General features: G+C 36.5%; 1 protein-coding gene and 1 pseudogene across 1 annotated transcript in view; one reads left to right on the forward strand and one right to left on the reverse strand.

Moving 5' to 3' along the window:
• Positions 1-18,646, reverse strand: part of FILIP1 (filamin A interacting protein 1) — a 273,424-nt gene that overhangs the window by 207,586 nt on the left and 47,192 nt on the right. Inside the window, exon 4 of the mRNA XM_045057750.1 lies at positions 15,636-15,782. The gene's annotated coding sequence lies outside the window, so the exon portion shown is untranslated. The remainder of the gene's footprint in view (positions 1-15,635; positions 15,783-18,646) is intronic.
• Positions 1-18,646, forward strand: part of LOC101098793 — a 99,242-nt pseudogene that overhangs the window by 78,339 nt on the left and 2,257 nt on the right.

Raw genomic sequence — 18,646 nt, forward strand, 5'->3', positions numbered from 1 at the left:
CAGATTCATATCCTTTCTCTTCGTGTGATTAGTGAGATTTACAAAAAGCTGAATCAAGCCTAAAATAGATACTATACAACCAAATTCTGAAAGATAGTGCTGACTGCCCACAAAAACCCATTCTCCTTTTTCCTTTAATTGTGTAATAGCTGAGTTCTGATTACCCTGGTATTTCCCATAGTCCCTTGCAGTTAGATATGGCCTCCTCACTAAGCTCTCTCCATGTGAGCGAGAATGTTGCATGCCACTTCTGAATCTGGGCCTAAGACAAGGGACATAAGGTCGTCCCCATTCTTCCCCTTCCCACTGCTGGAACCTAGATATGGCACACTCTAGTTTGACCACATAAACAAATACATTACAGTTGTGGATCATGGAACAACAAGATAAAAGAAACATGAATCTCTAAATCTGAGTCCCACAGATCTGTCCCACTGAACTCTAGACTGTTAGGTGAGAAACTTCTCACCTAAAGAAACTTCTCTAGTCTTTAAACCACTGTATTTTGGGCTTTTTTTTTTATGTTTTATTTTATTGTTTTTGAGAGAGAGAGAACAAGTGGTGGAGGGGCAGAGAGAGGGAAAGAGGGACTCCCATGCAGGCTCTATGCTCAGTGTGGAGCCCAATGCAGTGTGGAGCCCACAAACCATGAGATCATGACTTGAGCCACAATCAGGAGTTAGACACTTAACTGACAGAGCCACATAGGCACCCCTGGGTTCTCTTTTTTATTTTATTTTTTATTTCTTTAAGAGGATAAAACTTTTCCCAGTTTATTGTTCCTAGCTTAACCATGTTCTTAAAACAAAACTCAAGATTATTTATAGGAATACAAAAATACCCAGCACTGAACAAGCAAAATTTACCAACAGTCAAAAGAAGTATGAATGTCCTAAACACCCCAATTAAAAGTCAAAGATCGTCAGATTGGACAAAAAAAGTGATACTCAACTGTATACTGGCTTCAAGAAACTCACTTTAAATATAGGGGCAGAGATAGTTTAAGAGTCAAATGATGATGGGGCGCCTGGGTGGCTCACTTGGTTCAGCATCTGACTTTAGGTCAGGTCATGATCTCATGGTTTATAGGTTTGAGCCCACATTGGGCTGTCTGTTGTCAGCACAGAGCCTGCTTCGATTCTCTGTCCCTCTCTCTCTCTGCCACTCACACGCAGTCTCTCTCTCAAAACAAATACATAAACTTAAAAAAAAGAGTAAAATGACGGAAAAAGATATTCCATAAAAACACTAGTCAAAAGTGGCCGTATTCATGTAAGACAGAGGAGATGTCAGAGCAAAGACTATCACCAGGGATGAAGAGAATCCTTTCAGGTAGTATCATTTCTCTGATTCTCTTCTAGCCTTCTTTGTCCTCCCAACCTTTTTTTTTTTTAATATGAAATTTATTGTCAAATGGTTTCCATATAACACCCAGTGCTCATCCCAACAGATGCCCTCCTCAATACCATCACCCACACTCCCCGCCCTCCCACCTCCCATCAACCCTCAGTTTGTTCTCGGTTTTTAAGAGTCTCTTATGTTTTGCCTCCCTCCCTCTCGAACCTTTTTTTTTTCTTCCCCTCCCCCATGGTCTTCTGTTAAGTTTCTCAGGATCCACATATAAGTGAAAACATATGGTATCTGTCTTTCTCTGCCTGACTTATTTCACTTAGCATAATACCCTCCAGTTCCATCCATGTTGCTGCAAATGGCCAGATTTCATTCTTTCTCATTATCAAGTAGTATTCCATTGTATATATAAACCACATCTTCTTTTTCCGTTCATCAGTTGATGGACATTTAGGCTCTTTCCATAATTTGGCTATTGTTGAGAGTGCTGCTATAAACATTGGGGTACAAGTGCCCCTATGCATCAGCACTCCTGTATCCCTTGGGTAAATTCCTAGCAGTGCTATTGCTGGGTCATAGGGTAGATCTATTTTTAATTTTTTGAGGAACCTCCACACTGTTTTCCAGAGTGGCTGCACCAGTTTGCATTCCCACCAACAGTGCAAGAGGGTTCCCGTTTCTCCACATCCTCTCCACTCCAGCATCTATAGTTTCCTGATTTGTTCATTTTGGCCACTCTGACTGGCGTGAGGTGATATCTGAGTGTGGTTTTGATTTGTATTTCCCTGATGAGAAGTGACGTTGAGCATCTTTTCATGTGCCTGTTGGCCATCTGGATGTCTTCTTTAGAGAAGTGTCTATTCATATTTTCTACCCATTTCTTCACTGGATTATTTGTTTTTCGGGTGTGGAGTTTGGTGAGTTCTTTGGGTTCTCTTTTTTATAGGAGCTTAGCCTTACACAGACTGTTTCAGAAGAGAAAATATATTATGAAGGGAAGGGTATAGTATTCAATAACAATATATTCTAAAAGGAGATAAATTTAATTTTTTTTCCATAGCTATCTTTTACTGAACCCTAGCTGAACATTGTACTAGCATAGAAGCCATATTAGTGGCCATCCCATATTCCTGGGACTTTTCAGTGTGCTCTGGTGAAATTCCAACTGCTGCTATCTGCATCCCTGTGCCTCAGTGTTCTTCTTCCAGCTCTATGAAGGTGCAGACTTAAGTGCTAAGGAATTAATATCCTCAAGAGCAGCCATTAACCAATGACCTCCCAGGAGTTGGTGTATTAACATCCCCACTCCCTCACAGCTTGGGTGAAATAGCTTTAAGGTGTGTGCTTTGCATCAGTTTTGCAGAGTTTCTCTATAGAATTAAGCTCCAGGTACCTTTTGTGGTACCTGGCTTATCCATGCACTCTTTATTGGCTGTCTTCCAGTCACTCAGTCACTTGCCTCTACTTCCCTACCATATTTCTGAACTTCCCAAAAAAACTAATTTCACTCAAATCATTGCCTTGGAGTTGCCTGTGAGAACCCAAATTAACATAGCCAGCTACTTCATATTCACCATCTCAGCTAAAACAATTCTTTTTTTTCTTTTTCTTTTTTCTTTTTTCTTTTTTAGAGAGAGAGAGAACACAAATGAGTTGGGGAGTGGGGCAGAAGAGAGAGAGAATCCCAAGTAGACTCCATGCTCAGCACGGAGCCTGATGCAGGGTTCAATCCCACAACCTTATGGTCATGACCTGAGCTGAAATCAAGAGACAGACCCCAGGGCATCTGAGTGGCTCAGTCGGTTAAGCGTCTGACTCTTGGTTTTGGCTCTGGTTGTGATCTTGCATTTCGTGAGTTTGAGCCCCACATTGGGCTCTGCACTGACAGAGTCTGCTTGGGATTCTCTCTGCCCCTACCCCTACCTAGCACACTCTGTCTCTCTCTCTCTCTCTCTCTCTCAAAATAAATAAACTTAAAAAAAATTGTTTTTAAAGAGTCCTACACTCAACCCACTAGCCACCCAGGCGCCCAGCCAAAACAATTTTTTCAATATAGTCTTTATTATTAGATAGTATTATGTTATTTTTATGGATGAAGAAATAAAACTTGTGAGAGGTAAGGAACTTGACCAAGGTGAGTGTCAGAACTAGAATTAGTTGGAACTCAGGACTATCTCACTCATAAGTTTTTGCATGTTCCAATATACTAGGCTCTACCAGAACTGGAAGTTTTCTAATTATCTATTGATTCAACTTTCAGTAGATGATGATGTTGGAAGTTTTATGATTGGATGATATATTTTCAGGGAAATTAGACAAAATAGATTCTACATTAGCCTATAATATTTTGTGTTTTAAAAAAGACATCTGGTAACATTTTTTGTTAAACAGACATTTTTTAGCCTGAACAGGAAAAAAAAAAAGCAATTTTCAGCTGCTTGCTAACACATATTATGTAGCCCTATTTAAATTAGTCAAATCCTCACCAGAGCTACTTTGGTTGAATAAATCTACTTCTTAAGAGTCTGTATAGATTCTTTCATTTGGCAACTTAGCTCTACTCTCTTCCTTATCAAGACTTTAATAGAGAAAACGGTAGTAGGTGAATACACATCATGACATAAATAATTCATAAGGCTTGGGGCTCAGGAATTTTTGTATCTGAACAATTAATCAATCTACCTATGGAATTAATAGAATTTTGGTTTTAGGATTTCAGAAGTCAGTCAACAAATAAATTTTGAGATATTTGATGAGACAAAGTTAACCTTCCTACACTCTCCCTAATGCAAGTACTCTTAAGACTAATTCTATAGGAAGCAGGCACACAGAGAGGATCATGAAAATTTAAGGAAATGACAGTTTCTTTACCATGTATTGTATTAGCAATTTAATCTGTGCATTCTTTTTAGATTTTAAGTTAACAGTCTGCCAGGAAACACCCTGCAAAGTTGTCACACACGGGCAATATACCAGGTTAATAGAATGTTGGAAATAGCATGGAAGTGTTAGGAGATCTCAGAGAAAAAAAGCTGTTTACTCTTCACCACCACTAGATATAATCTAAACATTACTTCCCTGAAAGGATATGCAGTGTCACTTACATTCAGCCTAGGCAATTGCATTTCTCTCCTGGTCTTTGCTGAACTGTGCAACATGAACGTAAGCTTTGGTTATTTGAGGTAAACGAACCCTGTGGTCATGCCTGTTTCAAGTGAAGCTAATGTCAATAAGGACAGGCATGGAGGAGAAACTAAAAGCCCCAAAACACTTATTATCTTCACAAAATGTAATGAGTCAGTTCCTACCCTTATTGATGTCAGATTTTTATAGGGAACATTACATCACATAAAGTCTGAAGAAGAATGGAAGCCAGAATAAACAGAGCCATGCATCAAAAAGTCTCAAGTCTCACAGCAGACAGTGTAGCTAATGTAGTCATATTCATAGAATTTTTTATCCAGACTACAGCAATAAAACAGAAATATGCACATTGGAATATATTTATCTACCTCATAAAGTGTATAACATTTTATGTACACATGTAAATAAAAGGACTTTGCCTGTCTCCAGAAATGTACACGCTTTTCATTTCTCTAATGACTCACACATGAGGTTGCATAAAGTTTAATTAAGTCGTGAAATGTAGAAGATATATATACCAAACATATTTCATCTTAAAATTAATTTTGCCTATTTAAAAAAAAATACTCAACATTCCATAACATATCCTCATTTTAAGCTCTCAAGACTTAAATATTATTTCATTGAGAATGTTATATTGCCTGAGTTTTAAAACAAAGTTAAACATTAAGAGTATCAGTAATGGGATAGTAGTATTGGGATAGTAGTAGTGTGTTTTTTTAAGTTCTCATTTATTGGTGATATAACAAGCATTTACAGGCAGAATGACACAATCTCTTGGGTCTGCTTTACAATGCTTCAAATACTTTGGAAAAAATAAAAGTTTGGGGGTATCGATGAAACAACAGTGCAGAATGCTGATAATTATTGAAGGTGGAAAATGAGCATGAATGGGCTCATTATATTATTTTCTCTCATCTTATATATGTTTTAAATTTCCATTATAAAAACATAAAACAAGAAAAATATTAACTGAATAAAAATCACACAGTCTCTATTTAAAAGAGAAAGTTAGGAGCAGTAACAGTGAGATACAGCAATTGATATCAATAGAGATGGTGTAATTTTGGTTTTATGCTTTACAATGACCATATTAGGTACTTTCTGTGATAGTATTAATTTAGCATGCATCTGAAAGATTTTAATTACATATGGAAACTACATTTTTCTTATATATGTTCAAAAGCTATCTTAAAGTATTTATAAAAAGTCAACTTTGGAACTAAAAATATGATCTTTTTATAAAAGTAAAATAGTCTCATCTCTATCATTTTCCATATGTTTGGAAGGGATTTACAAAGTGGGACAGCCCCTGGGGTGAAAAATCCCAGAGAAATCCCAGATAGAGGTGCATCTTAACAATTCAGTAACCCTGTCTATAGTTCCTCTTTGCGCAGAAGTTCTGGACATTTTTCTGACAGAGATTTTTAGGCAGCATTTGTTGATACATATTTTCAAGCATCTGGTCAATAATGTATAACATAATTACTAAATCATATCTCTTGTTTATAACATGCAAGAGAAACGAAATATGTATTCATGGCAGGTAAGAGAATTTCATGTTAGTTTAAATGGATTTTAACAATGGGGTTTGTGGTTCTACGTTAGGCCTCATTTACATCTGAAGAAAAAAGTTCTTAAAATTAATACATTTGTTTTTCAACAAAATCATTTGCTTCAGCAAATGATCAGGGTGTTCTTAACATCGATGAATTGTGCTTGAGTGCCACCTGGTGGCTCTCTGCCTCCATACAGCAGGATTTCCCTTTGATCCTGGGCCTGAGAAAACCCTTGCACCAGCCTGGCATTCCAGATGCCAAATTAAAATAAGACATTATTTGCCAGACAGATCGACTACTCAAAGACTGTAGCATCCTGAACCTCATAACACAATAATATCTTTATTTCATATTCATCCTCTTCATACTAGTTCAAATCCTGTATGTTCAAGTCCAAATATTCCCAGCCTGAGAGACTCTGCATTTTCTACACATTCTTCACATTTTGTGATGTCTACCCTGTTATTTATAGCTGCAGTCACAGCTGCCTCTAGATCAGTGGTTCTCAATCTTTAATGCTATTTGAATCATATTGAGTGTTTTTTAAAAAATGACGGAGGCCCAAACCCAGAAAATCTGCTATAATAGGTCTGGAATGGGGCAACATGAATCAGTAAATTTTAAAATCTCTCCAGGTGATTGTAAACTGAGCCAGGTCATTTTGTAAAGGATTGTCTGTTCTTGAAAGGTGAGAATTATTTCTTCTTCATCTCTGAGAAAGTACATTGTGTTGAACATACTAAGAACACAATATATGTGACAAAGATAAAGCAACTCTAGAGTCTACATGTTTGTTTTAAAACAAGGCAAGAACTGGCCCATCTGCAGAATCTTTGATTCATGGGCTCTGCTAAGAGTATGCCATTGTCCCATTCCCCAGAAGACAAACTAAGGGTACAAATAGCTCCTTTTTCACTCAGTTCCATGCAATTCAATAAAAAAATTTAGTATCCAGATATTTTTTAAGTTAAGAACTACATTGTGGCAAATTTATATATATAGCAACACATACATAAAATCATGAATCACAATATTATTTATAATAGAAAAATATCAGAAATAATCCAATACTTATTTATAGGAGACTGGTTGAATAAATTATAGTATGGAGTACCATGTGAGCATAAAAAAGAAAATAAGAGAGATCTCTATGAGTTACTACGAAATTATTTCTACCATATGTTGATAAGTAAACATGACAAAGTCTGAAATGTCTATTCTATACTCCTTATTGTGTAAGAAAGAAAGAGAAATACGTTTGTTTTGCCAAAAACAGGAAATGAAGAATAAACAAAATAATGAAGACATTTACCTTTAGAAGACAGGTGGGAAATGGAAGAAATAAGGATGGAGTGACATTCTGTGAGCACACCATCTCACATAGTTTCAACCTTTGAATCATATAAATGTTTTTACATAATCAAAAATTAAATGACAGTACGAAAAAAAATTAAATTGGCCATAAACACAAATAAATGGACCCAAATATATCAAAGTATATTTAATATAACCAAACAGAAAAAAGAATTAATTCAAGTAACTTTTGAACACATTACTATACATGCTTTAAAAAAATGTTTTTAATGCTTTTTTTTATTATTTTTGAGAGACAGACAGAGAGACAGAGAGAGTGCGAGTGGAGGAGGGGCAGAGAGAGAGGGAGACATAGAATCTGAAACCTGCTCCAGGCTCTGAGTTGTCAGCCCAGAGCCCAATGCAGGGCTCAAACTCCCAAACCGCGAAATCATGACCTGAGCAGAAGTTGGATGCTTAACCAACTGAGCCACCAGGTGCCCCTACTATACATCCTTAGTGGGATATATTCTATGAACAAAAAGAAAAGAAATATTTACTTACTATACTACTCTTAGTAGTCATATTGTATTAAAACTCTAAAACTATTCTATTGTAGGATACTGTAAATAATGTATTATTGTTACTATGATCCAAGATTTTCAGTATAAAAAAGTTACATATAACTTTTTATATATAATATATATATTTTATATATGTATATATATATGGCAAGCATATATATTAAACAAAAGCAAAGCTAAACCCTAAAATGTTACATTTGTAATATTTTAAAAACTAAATTAAAACAAAGCAATCTCTTAGCCCATAAAAATAAAAGTATATCCAATTGAAGCTACAATCACATAGAAAAGAATTTTTCCAAGTAACTTTTAAAAATAAAATGTGATTGCATATCTCTACAGAAATATACCCTAAGGATGAAAAGAACTGCAAAATTAAAAAAAAAAAGTAACTATTTTCAGTAATCATATTGTAGACAATAGTGTTATTCTGAAATTGTTATTCAGGATAAAGCCAATGACTATGCGATATGCTAATTCTTTCATTACTGGTGTCACTGAGAACCAAGGTTCTTGGCATGGAGGAAAAGAAATAAAAATGTAAGACAGAAGCTTTTAGTAAAAACCCTACAGTCTTAAATTTGAATTGGTTGTATTATTCAGGATATATTATTAGATGTACTATTCAGTATAATCAAGGATATAATTCTTCTTAAAAAGAAATTCCTAGCTCTCTCTACTGAAAAGGCCAGAAACAATGATTGTATCATTGGTAATGAGCATCCCCGGAGCTTAGACTATGTTAATCTAAATACCATTTCACTCTAAAAAAAGAGAAGTAGCTGGTTCCAGGTCTAGGGCAGAGACAATATAAAGCAAACTTGGAACCTCTTACACCACAAGGCAAGGAAATGCTCAAAGACTAGTGAGGGCATGTCTTGATTAGAAGAGGCTTCCATTAGCTAAATCTGGGATAATCTGAGCATCAAAGAAGACCAAAAACAGTAAAGGATTAAAACGTCAAGTTAAAAATAGAGTCCCTAATGGCACACAAAAGAAATAGAGAGGTAAAAGAGGTGGGGAGAATGTTCACAGGAAGAAAAACTCTTCTTGATAGAGGAATGACAGCTAATAATTATAAAGGAGTGAAAGAATTTTCTTAAACTAATCACTTTATCTTCCATAGCCTAATACCTGATTTAGGTGAGAATCATTAATGGATGATAAAACTATTGCTTAAAGGTTGATGGGAAACAGTATATTCACATGGTCTCTAAGTACCCTATGAAATACTTACTAATTTCAAAGAGAACATACCTTCAGAAAGGAGCCATCTGGCAGTCTGCCCTTAACCAAATGATTATATATTTTGTATCACCAGTAGGAAGACAAACTGACCTACTGAGCTTCCTGATGTCACGTAGTAAGTACACATCAACTATGATTCAGGCTCACCAGAAATATTTAATTTAAACCTAATCAAAAGGAAATCATAATGCAAATTCATAATGTGAGACATTTACAATGTCATGAAAAACTAAACAAGGTAGAAGGAATGTTCTAGTTTAAAGAGACATGGCAACAAAATATGATGTATGAATCTTGATCATACCCAAAAAAGCAAAAACAGCTATAAAAGTTATTTTATGTACAGCTAGGGAGGGGCAGAGAGAGAGAATCCCAAGCAGGCTCTGAACCACCAGTACAGAGCCTGATGTGGAGCTCGAACTCACAAACTGTGAGATCATGACCTGAGTCGAAGTCAGACGCTTAACTGACTGTGCCACACAGGTGCCCCCAAAATTGCATATCTAAATGAAAAGATTTTGAGTTAATAATGACCTTAGAAATCACCTAACTAAACCTCCTCAGTTTGTAGATGAGAAAACTGATTCAGAGACTCAGTGGCTTGTCCAAATTCAACAAATGTTTAGTGCAAAAGCTGTGAAATCTAAAGTACACAATCCATAGTGATTTCCATTAATCCATTTATTGAGCAACTCCTATATGCCAAGCAGTCCTACTTCCCATTTGAGATGAACCAAGAAGAACATACTAAATGAGGAAATGCATATATAACTCAATCATTACAAATTTCAAATTTAAATTTAAAATTGATTGAGCAAAGGAGAAGGCAGAAATGCTGGCTTTGAAGATGGAGGGGTTCATGAGCCAAGGCACATGGACAGCTACAGAAGCTTGGAACAGCCTCAGCTGATAGCCAGATGGGAATGGTGACTGCTCCGATCCACACCTACAAGGAACTGAATCTGCCAAGCATCTAAATGAGCAAGGTAAAGAATTCTTCCCTAGAGCTTCCAGAAAGGAATGCAACCTTAATGACACCTTGATTTTAGCTCAGTGAAACTCACAGTAGACATCTGACCTACAGAACTGTAAAATAATAAATTCGTATTGTTTAAAAAAAAATGGTTATGGGGCACCTGGGTGGCTCAGTCAGTTGGGCATCTGACTTCGGCTCAGGTCATGATCTTGCGGTTTGTGAGTTTGAGCCCCGCGTCAGGCTCTGTGCTGAGAGTTCAGAACCTGCAGCCTGCTTCAGATTCTGTGTCTCCCTCTCTCTGCCCCTCTCCCGCTCACTCTCTGTCTCTCAAAAATAAATAAATATTTTAAAAAAAAAACTTTACAAAAAAAAAAAAACGGTCTTTGAAAAATAGGGGCACCTGGGTGGCTCAGTCGGTTAAGCATCCTATTTTGGCTCAGGTCATGATCTCATGGTTTGTGAGTTTGAGTCCCATGTCGGGCTCTGTGCTGACAGCTCAGAGCCTGGATCCTGCTTCAGATTCTGTGTCTCCTCCATCTCTGCCCCCACTCGCACCCCTGCTCACACTCTGTCTCTCTCTCTATCAAAAATAAATAAACATTAAAAAAAATTTTTTTTTAACAATGGTTGGACAAAAATAGGAAGGAACCAGGGATTTGTTAGTTCATATAACTGGAAAGGGCAGGTGTGGAGACTTGAAACAGGTCTCAGGTACCACTGGAATAGAACTCAGATTATGTTTACTATTTCTCTTCATATTTTGGCTGTACCTCTCTTTGTATAAGGGTCTCTGTGTTTCTATTTAGAGACAGATTTCCTTCATGTCACAGAGGATGGATACAGCCACAGAAACTCCAGAACTACTACTCAGCTCAACAACATTAAAGAAAACAGAGGACCTCCCTTTTAGTGTCCATATGTAATATCACATAGAAGGTTACTGATTGTCCCAGATCAGATCATGTAAAAAACAAAACAAAACAAAACAAAACAAAAGACAAAAAACAAAACCTGGCCTGAGGGTCAGAACATTGTATCTGGCCAGATTTGGGTCACGTGCAACCCCACTGTCCACTAGTAAGCTGACACGTAACTGACAGCCCTATCACTCCTGCCTGCCTACCCCCAACCCCACCAACCACATGGAGCAAGATAAGGGCAGATTCCCTAAGATGAAAGTGAAAAGGAACACCAGGCAGACAAAAACAAAAGAAAGAGGTAATAACTACAGTGAGTAAACAACAGGAACAAATTATAAAGGTAAAAATGCATACGAACTATTCAGGAAGTAGTACAAACTCAGTTCTGGTAGGGTTCCAGGGAATAATGAGAGAAAAGGTACTTGGGGCTATATTGTGAAAGTTAGTAAAATAGTGAAACGTCAGGCAGAAGAAAGTGGTACCTATTAGGTAGAAAGTGGAGAGCCACCAGCTTTAAAAACAAACACACAATGGCATGATTTAATTTGAGTTGTGGGAAGATTATCAGTCATCAGTGTATAAAAGTGTAGTCCTAGGTCCACCAACATCAGAAATTATCTGGGTACTTTGTTAAAAATGCAAAATCCTGAGTCCTACCCAAATTTATCAAATGAGAATCTCTAAAGGTGGGTCACAGATAGCTGCATTAGAAATAAGAACCACAGGGACACCTGGGTGGCTCAGTTGGTTAAGCATCTGACTTTGGGTCAGGTCATGATCTCATGGTTCATGAGTTCAAGCGCCATGTCAGGCTCTGTGCTGACAGCTCAGAGCCTGGAACCTGCTTTAGATTCTGTATCTCCCTCTCTCTCTGCCCCTCACTCACTCACACTCTGTCTCTGTCTCTCAAAAATAAATAAATGTTAAATTTTTTTTCTTTTTTAAAAAAGAAAGAAAGAAGCACCACAGGCATTATTTCTACATTCTAAAAGCTGAGAACAAATAGGGTAGAATTTTAATAAGAAAAAATGTTTAACAGTATACATTTCCAAAATGTTTTAGATAATTAAAAACCTCCCACTTAATCCTTATGCATTTTGTCTGTTACTACTAACTAGCAGAGTGATGGGTCAATAATTTAACTGCTCTGAGCCACAGCTACCCAGTCTGTGAAAAGTAAAATTTGGACTAATAATTAATCTCCTTTTACATTATAATACCATGATTTTTAAATCCTGTTTCTTGAAATATTTCTACATCCCTATGCAGTAAAAGGTTAATTCAGCAGGCTTGGGTTGTTACTCAACCCTGCCCATTCCAAAGAAAGGGCAATCCCTTGATGGCCCTGGAAAATTACTTCTGCCTTGGGATATCCTGCCAGATGAGAGGGTTTTTATATACCTCAGGCCTTGGGCCATGTTGCATCAGTTTGGCCTTTGTGAGGCTGGATCCCCACATAAAAATACTAATCCCCAATTGACTGATCCCAAAGAAAAATACTGGGTACCAAGGCTCAGGAAAGTTTCCCTGGTTCCCTACTTTGCACATGTCACACGTCATTGATGGGAGAAAAGAGCATCCAACTACAACTACACTAAAAGACAACACCTAGAAGCTCATTCCTGGACTTCAGCCATGTGTATTTTCTCAATGCTGATTTTAATCTTCATCCTTCCACTGTAATAAACCATAGCCATGAATATAACAGCCTTTCTGAGTTCTGTGAGCCTTTCTAGCAAATCATCAAATCTGAGGTTGGTCTTGGAGACCCTTGACACAATCAGCATTTCAACATTACACTTTCAGTGTGGCTTCCAATTCAAGTAAGCTTAAATATTGTTTAAATAAAACATTCTGTATTAATTTTTCATTCTGCTGCCCTTCAACTTAATATCTATTAGAAATATATCCTAAAGAAATCATAATGAAATAAAGAAAGCCATATCTTAATTTAAAAGCTAATTTCAGTATAGTAGAAAATTGAAACAACCTAAAATTTAAATAATCTAGGTATGCTTTACTGAATGATAATATGTCCATTTAGTGGAATAGTTATTAAAATGGCTTTAAAATTTTTTTTAATGTTTATTTATCTTCGAGAGAGAGACAGACAGGGCGTGAATGGGGGAGGGGCAGAAAGAGAGGGAGACACAGAATTCAAAGGAGGCTCCAGGCTCTGAGCTGTCAGCACAGAGTCTGATGTGGGGCTTGAACCCATGAACCGTGAGATCATGACCTGAACCAAAGTTGGACACTCAACCAACTGAGTTACCCAGGTGCCCTAAAATGTTTAATTAAAGAACACAACTGTTTCCAAACCGTGTATGCATATAGACAAAAACTAAAAGACAACATGGACAAACAGGAGATTATTTACTGTAGTATTCAAAGATTTAAAAAAATTTTTTTAATGTTTATTTATTTTTGACAGAGAGAGACAGAGCATGAGCTGGGGAGGGGCAGAGAGAGAGGGAGACACAGAATCTGAGCAGGCTCCAGGCTCCGAGCTATCAGCACAGTGCCCGACATGGGGCTCGAACTCACAGACCACAAGATCATGACCTGAGCCAAAGTCGGAGGCTCAACTGACTGAGCCACCCAGGCGCCCCTCAAACATTTTTTACTGATTATTGTTGCTATAATAAAATTGTTTTTATAATAAGTAAATATTTTAAGTGCCAAATTATAAATGTAATTCTCTGGTTCATGGTACTAATTCAATATTCTTAATATGAATAATAAAAATCAAGATCACTGACACCATAAACCATCCACTAACTAAAATAGATATTGTAGGCTCTAGGTGGAACCCAAGTCCCTACACAGGATTAGGAAATAAGAGAGAGGGGCAATATGGAAAACATGTAGTGGAAAGGGATTGGTCACAGGGCCAAACCCACACATTGAGTACCGGCTTTACCTGCCTCTAGCTGTGAAGTCATGAGCAGTCTCCTTCACCTTGCAGAACCTGAGTTTCCTCATTTGTTAAATGGGAACAATAATAAAGGCTTTACAGAATTACTGCCACAATAAATGAGTAAAACACTTAATGCAGTGCCTGCACAAGAAAAAGCTAAATAAATGTTCAGTCTCTGCCTTCTCCCTCAATTCTGCACTCAAAGATTGCAGATGTTAATGTATAAAGTTTTTTAAAGTGCTTTTCTCCTGTGACACCTACTTTCCATACCATATTAATTATGAAGGTATTATTCTCATGGCATAAAGAATGGTGACCCAATAGATCTGAAGAGAAATCTTAATTTCTAGGTGATTGGTAACACATACATCACTTTTTTTCACTTAGGTAAGTCAAAAATCCAATTTTGAAAATCAAATAATCTCATCTGAACCTGTTACTAATTTTCAAATCCAGAATAAAGCAACGTTAACACAACAAATATTTATCAGAGGCCATTAACGAGTCAAAAACAACAATAAAAATAGAAAAATAATGAAATAATAATAGGTAGGGATCTTACCACAGCCACTGTCACTGCTTTCCAAAAGCTTCTGGGCATTGTATTTTGCTAAGGAATTCAATGATGGAAATTTTTCAAAATTGTTTCTTTCTTTTTAAGTGCAAAACCGAAAATTGTGGTCAAATTGTCTTTCCATGGTTATTTCAAAAGCAAAATAAAATGATAGTGCACAAATATTTTCATGCAGTTTGCAAAGTTGCATAGTACATCCATCCAGTCTATCTGACATGTTACTCTATGTTTTTGTGTGGGAAGTAATGTCTCTTACCAAAGCATGCTCTTTATTTGGTCAAACAGAAGATTCAGAGAAAAACAAGTAAGGCAATCTTCATTTTCTTACTAGTGGGAGTCAAGTCTGCATTGAAGAAATATTTGTCATGCTCACCACATTTTTGTTATATACTTGTCTCACAGAGCCAGTGTACAACTTTGAAGAAAGAAGAATAACTGCTGTGTATAATGCTGGAAAAATACTCCCTGCTATCCAGCTTCCCTCCTACAGGATAGCCAGGCCAATCTTTCTGAAACATAACTTTGAATTCTGAATCTTGCTCAAAATTTCCAAAAGTCTTCCATTTGTCTTTTGCCTGACAGCCAGGCTGTCCAGCCCAACTTTAGTGATTGCTCCCACCAAAAGCCCCCCAATAACAAGGCCAAACTAGTCCACCTCTGTACTTTGCTCATCCTGCTACAACTGCTTAGAATGACTTTTGTCTAAATCCTAAGCATCTGTCAACACCCAGCTCAAGCCCTCTCTCATTCCTAAGACCTCTCCTAGTCCTTGTGGTTCACACATTAGCTCTGTCTGAATGCCCATAGCAGCTTTTGTATAAACTCTTCTTTTGGTATTTAATAAAATACTCTCTTGTACCCTTGCCATGTCTTTTTATGATTCGCCCTCTACTGCAGCTGTCAGAAAATGCAAGTGTATACCACTCCCTCCTTTGTTAATAAAATGTTTCCCCCACCCCCACCTGTGTGGACTTTGGGGTTTGACTTGCTTTGACCAATGAAATAGTTGGTATGTAACACTTCCAAACAGAAGCTTTTAAAGGAATTGCAATATTCCAAAAGTCTCCTACCTCCTATGCCCTCCACCTTCAGAAAAGCATGTTGTACATAAAGTTTTCCTTTAGTTTAGGTCCTAAAATAAGGAGATATGTGGAGGAAATTCAGCCTGCAGTTTGTAGAACAATCACAACATCCAACCAGTAGCTGACAGTATGGACCTGAACAAGAAATAAATATTTATTATTGTGAACTGCCGAGAATTTGAGATTGCTTATCACATAGTGAAAGACAACTGATATAATAACTATTATTTCTTAGGTACTATGTCCTATATCCACAATATCTCATCTAACCAACACAATAATCCTATGTGTTAGCATACTTTATTATCCCCATTTTACATATGAGAAAATGAGAATAAGAGAGATAAGGTAACTAATCCAAAACACACAATGCTGTAAAATTCTACAATCAGACACATTTAGCTTTAAAGTTAGATTCTGTCACTTACTGAATATAGTATCATAGGCATAATATAATCTCACTGGAACTCAGTCACATATATAATAAAGATAATGCTTAAGTTCTCACTGTACTTCTAACGGCTGTTGGAAGGATTAAATTAAATAATGTGAATGACCAAATAATTTAATAAATTAGTGAGTTTTAATTTATGTCACCTCTAAATTAGGCCCTGAGTAGGTGTGGGTAGTTTAGGAAACACGTGTAACAAAGTGGGGGAAATGAGGTGGAGAATGAGAAAAGTGAATAAAATGATTAGGTTACTATTTGGGGAAATGGGCTCAATCCCACAAAGATAGGTATATGTGGAATATGTATCAGATGGTCAAGTAAGTTCCTATCAGGCCCAACCCTTTCACAAATAACAACAACAAACCCCAGACCAAAAAAAAAAAAAAAAAAAAAGAAAGCAAAGTCACTGGAAAGTGAACCAAAAAAGTGAACAAGTGGATTTTAGAAGAATCAAAACTTGGAAGAAGGATCAAAAGAGATGAGTTTCCCATCATTACAGATTTTATCCTGAGAGCAGGGTAACATTAGCACTAAACAGTGTGTCTAAAATCTAATACAAAACAGTCTTTCTGGCCTGAAAATCAGAGGATGGAATTTAGAGCAGCCACAGATCCTGGTAAGTTGGGAAAAATAAGTCAACCAGAAAGGAAGAGCCCTGAATTCCATTTATAAACTCTGCCCAAGTCTCTGAACCACACATGAATGGGGCAGAATCCAATACCTCAGCTAAGGACAAAAGGAATGAACAAAAACTTGAGCTGCTGCCCAAGAAAAAAGTGTTTACAGTTTAAATTTGGCCAGTTAATTTTCCACTTAAAAATATGATTAACAATCTTTGGAGAAATATAGAGTATTCACTACATAACATTCTACAATGTCCAAGATATAATCCAAAATTGCTCAATTTATAAAAAATCAGAGAAGTGTGGCCCATTTTCAACAGACAAGATTATTAACCAAGACCAATCCCAAAATGATCTAGATGTTCAAATTAGCAGACATGAATTTTAAAGCAGATTTTGTAGTTCTGCTCATTGAAATAAAAGAAAATTTCCTGTATTAATAAAAACGAAGAATCGCAGCATAAAAAATAGAAACTATTTTTAAAAGGAACCAGAAGAAAAATCATGAACTGATAAAAATGCACTTTTGAAAATAAAATCTCAATGAGCAGGCTTAACATCACATTGGATATGATAAAAGAAAGAATAAGTGAACTTGAAGATAGGTCAATAGAAATTATCCAATCTGAAGGACAAAAATTTTTTTGTTTTATATTATCAAATCTCAAAACACTTTAGGACAATAACAGAAGTCTAACATACATGAATCAGAATCCCCAAAGGAAAGCACAGAAGGAGAAGGGGAGAAAAAATATTTGAAATATAATAGCCAAAATCTTCCATATTTAGTAAAGGGCAAAAATTTACAGATTCAAGATGCTCAACAGGAGAAATGCAAAAAAAACCACACCCGGACACATCATAGGCAAGCTGCTAAAAAGCAATGATAAAGAGAAAATTTTTAAAGCAGTCAGAAAAACAATGATACATTGCCAATAGGGGCATAACTATTTGATTATGAACTGACTTCTCATCAGAAACTTATAGAGATCAGAAGACAGTAAAACAATGTTTAAAGTGCTGAAAGAAAAAAAACTATCAACTCATAAGTCTATATCTTTCTTGATATACTTGAAAATGTCTTTCAAGTATAAGGTTAAAATAAAGATATTTTCATGTAACAGAAAACTGAAAGAACTGTACTACAAGAAATGCAAAAAAAAAAAAAGTAAAACTAAATTTCTGTGGGCTAAAAAAAAGTGAAACCAGTGGAAACTCAAATCTTCAAGAAGAAATAAGGAGCTTCAGAAATGATTACTATAGATAAATATGAGACTATTTTTCTTCTTTTAAAACATAGGACTATTGGGACACCTGGGTGGCTCAGTCAGCTAAGCATCTGACTCTTGATTTCAGCTCAGGTCAAGTTCTCACAGTCATGAAATGGAGCCCCACATCAGGCTCTGTGTTGACAATGCACAGCCTGCTTGGATTCTCTCTCTCCCTCTCTGTCTGCCCCTCCCCTCATGCTTTCTCTCTCTCTCAAAATAAACATACATTGGGACGCCTGGGTGGCTCAGTCGGTTAAGCGTCCGACTTCAGCTCAGGTCATGATCTCGTGGTCTGTGAGTTCGAGCCCCGCGTCGGGCTCTGTGCTGACAGCTCAGAGCCTGGAGCCTGTTTCAGATTCTGTGTCTCCCTCTCTCTCTGACCCTCCCCCATTCATGCTCTGTCTCTCTCTGTCTCAAAAATAAATAAACGTTAAAAAAAAATTAAAAAAAAAAAAAGAATCTGGTGGTGAGTGAGTCCAGAACCTTTAAATAAATAAATAAATAAATAAATAAATAAATAAATAAATAAATAAAAATTTAAAAAATAAACATACATTAAAAAAATGACTCTCTTAAGCAAATATAATATTGTCTTGTGCAATTTATAATATATATAGATGTAAATCTTACAACATCTGTAGCATAAAAGATGGA

Source organism: Felis catus, chromosome B2 (assembly GCF_018350175.1).
Source record: "Felis catus isolate Fca126 chromosome B2, F.catus_Fca126_mat1.0, whole genome shotgun sequence".
Taxonomy (NCBI): Eukaryota; Metazoa; Chordata; class Mammalia; order Carnivora; family Felidae; genus Felis; species Felis catus.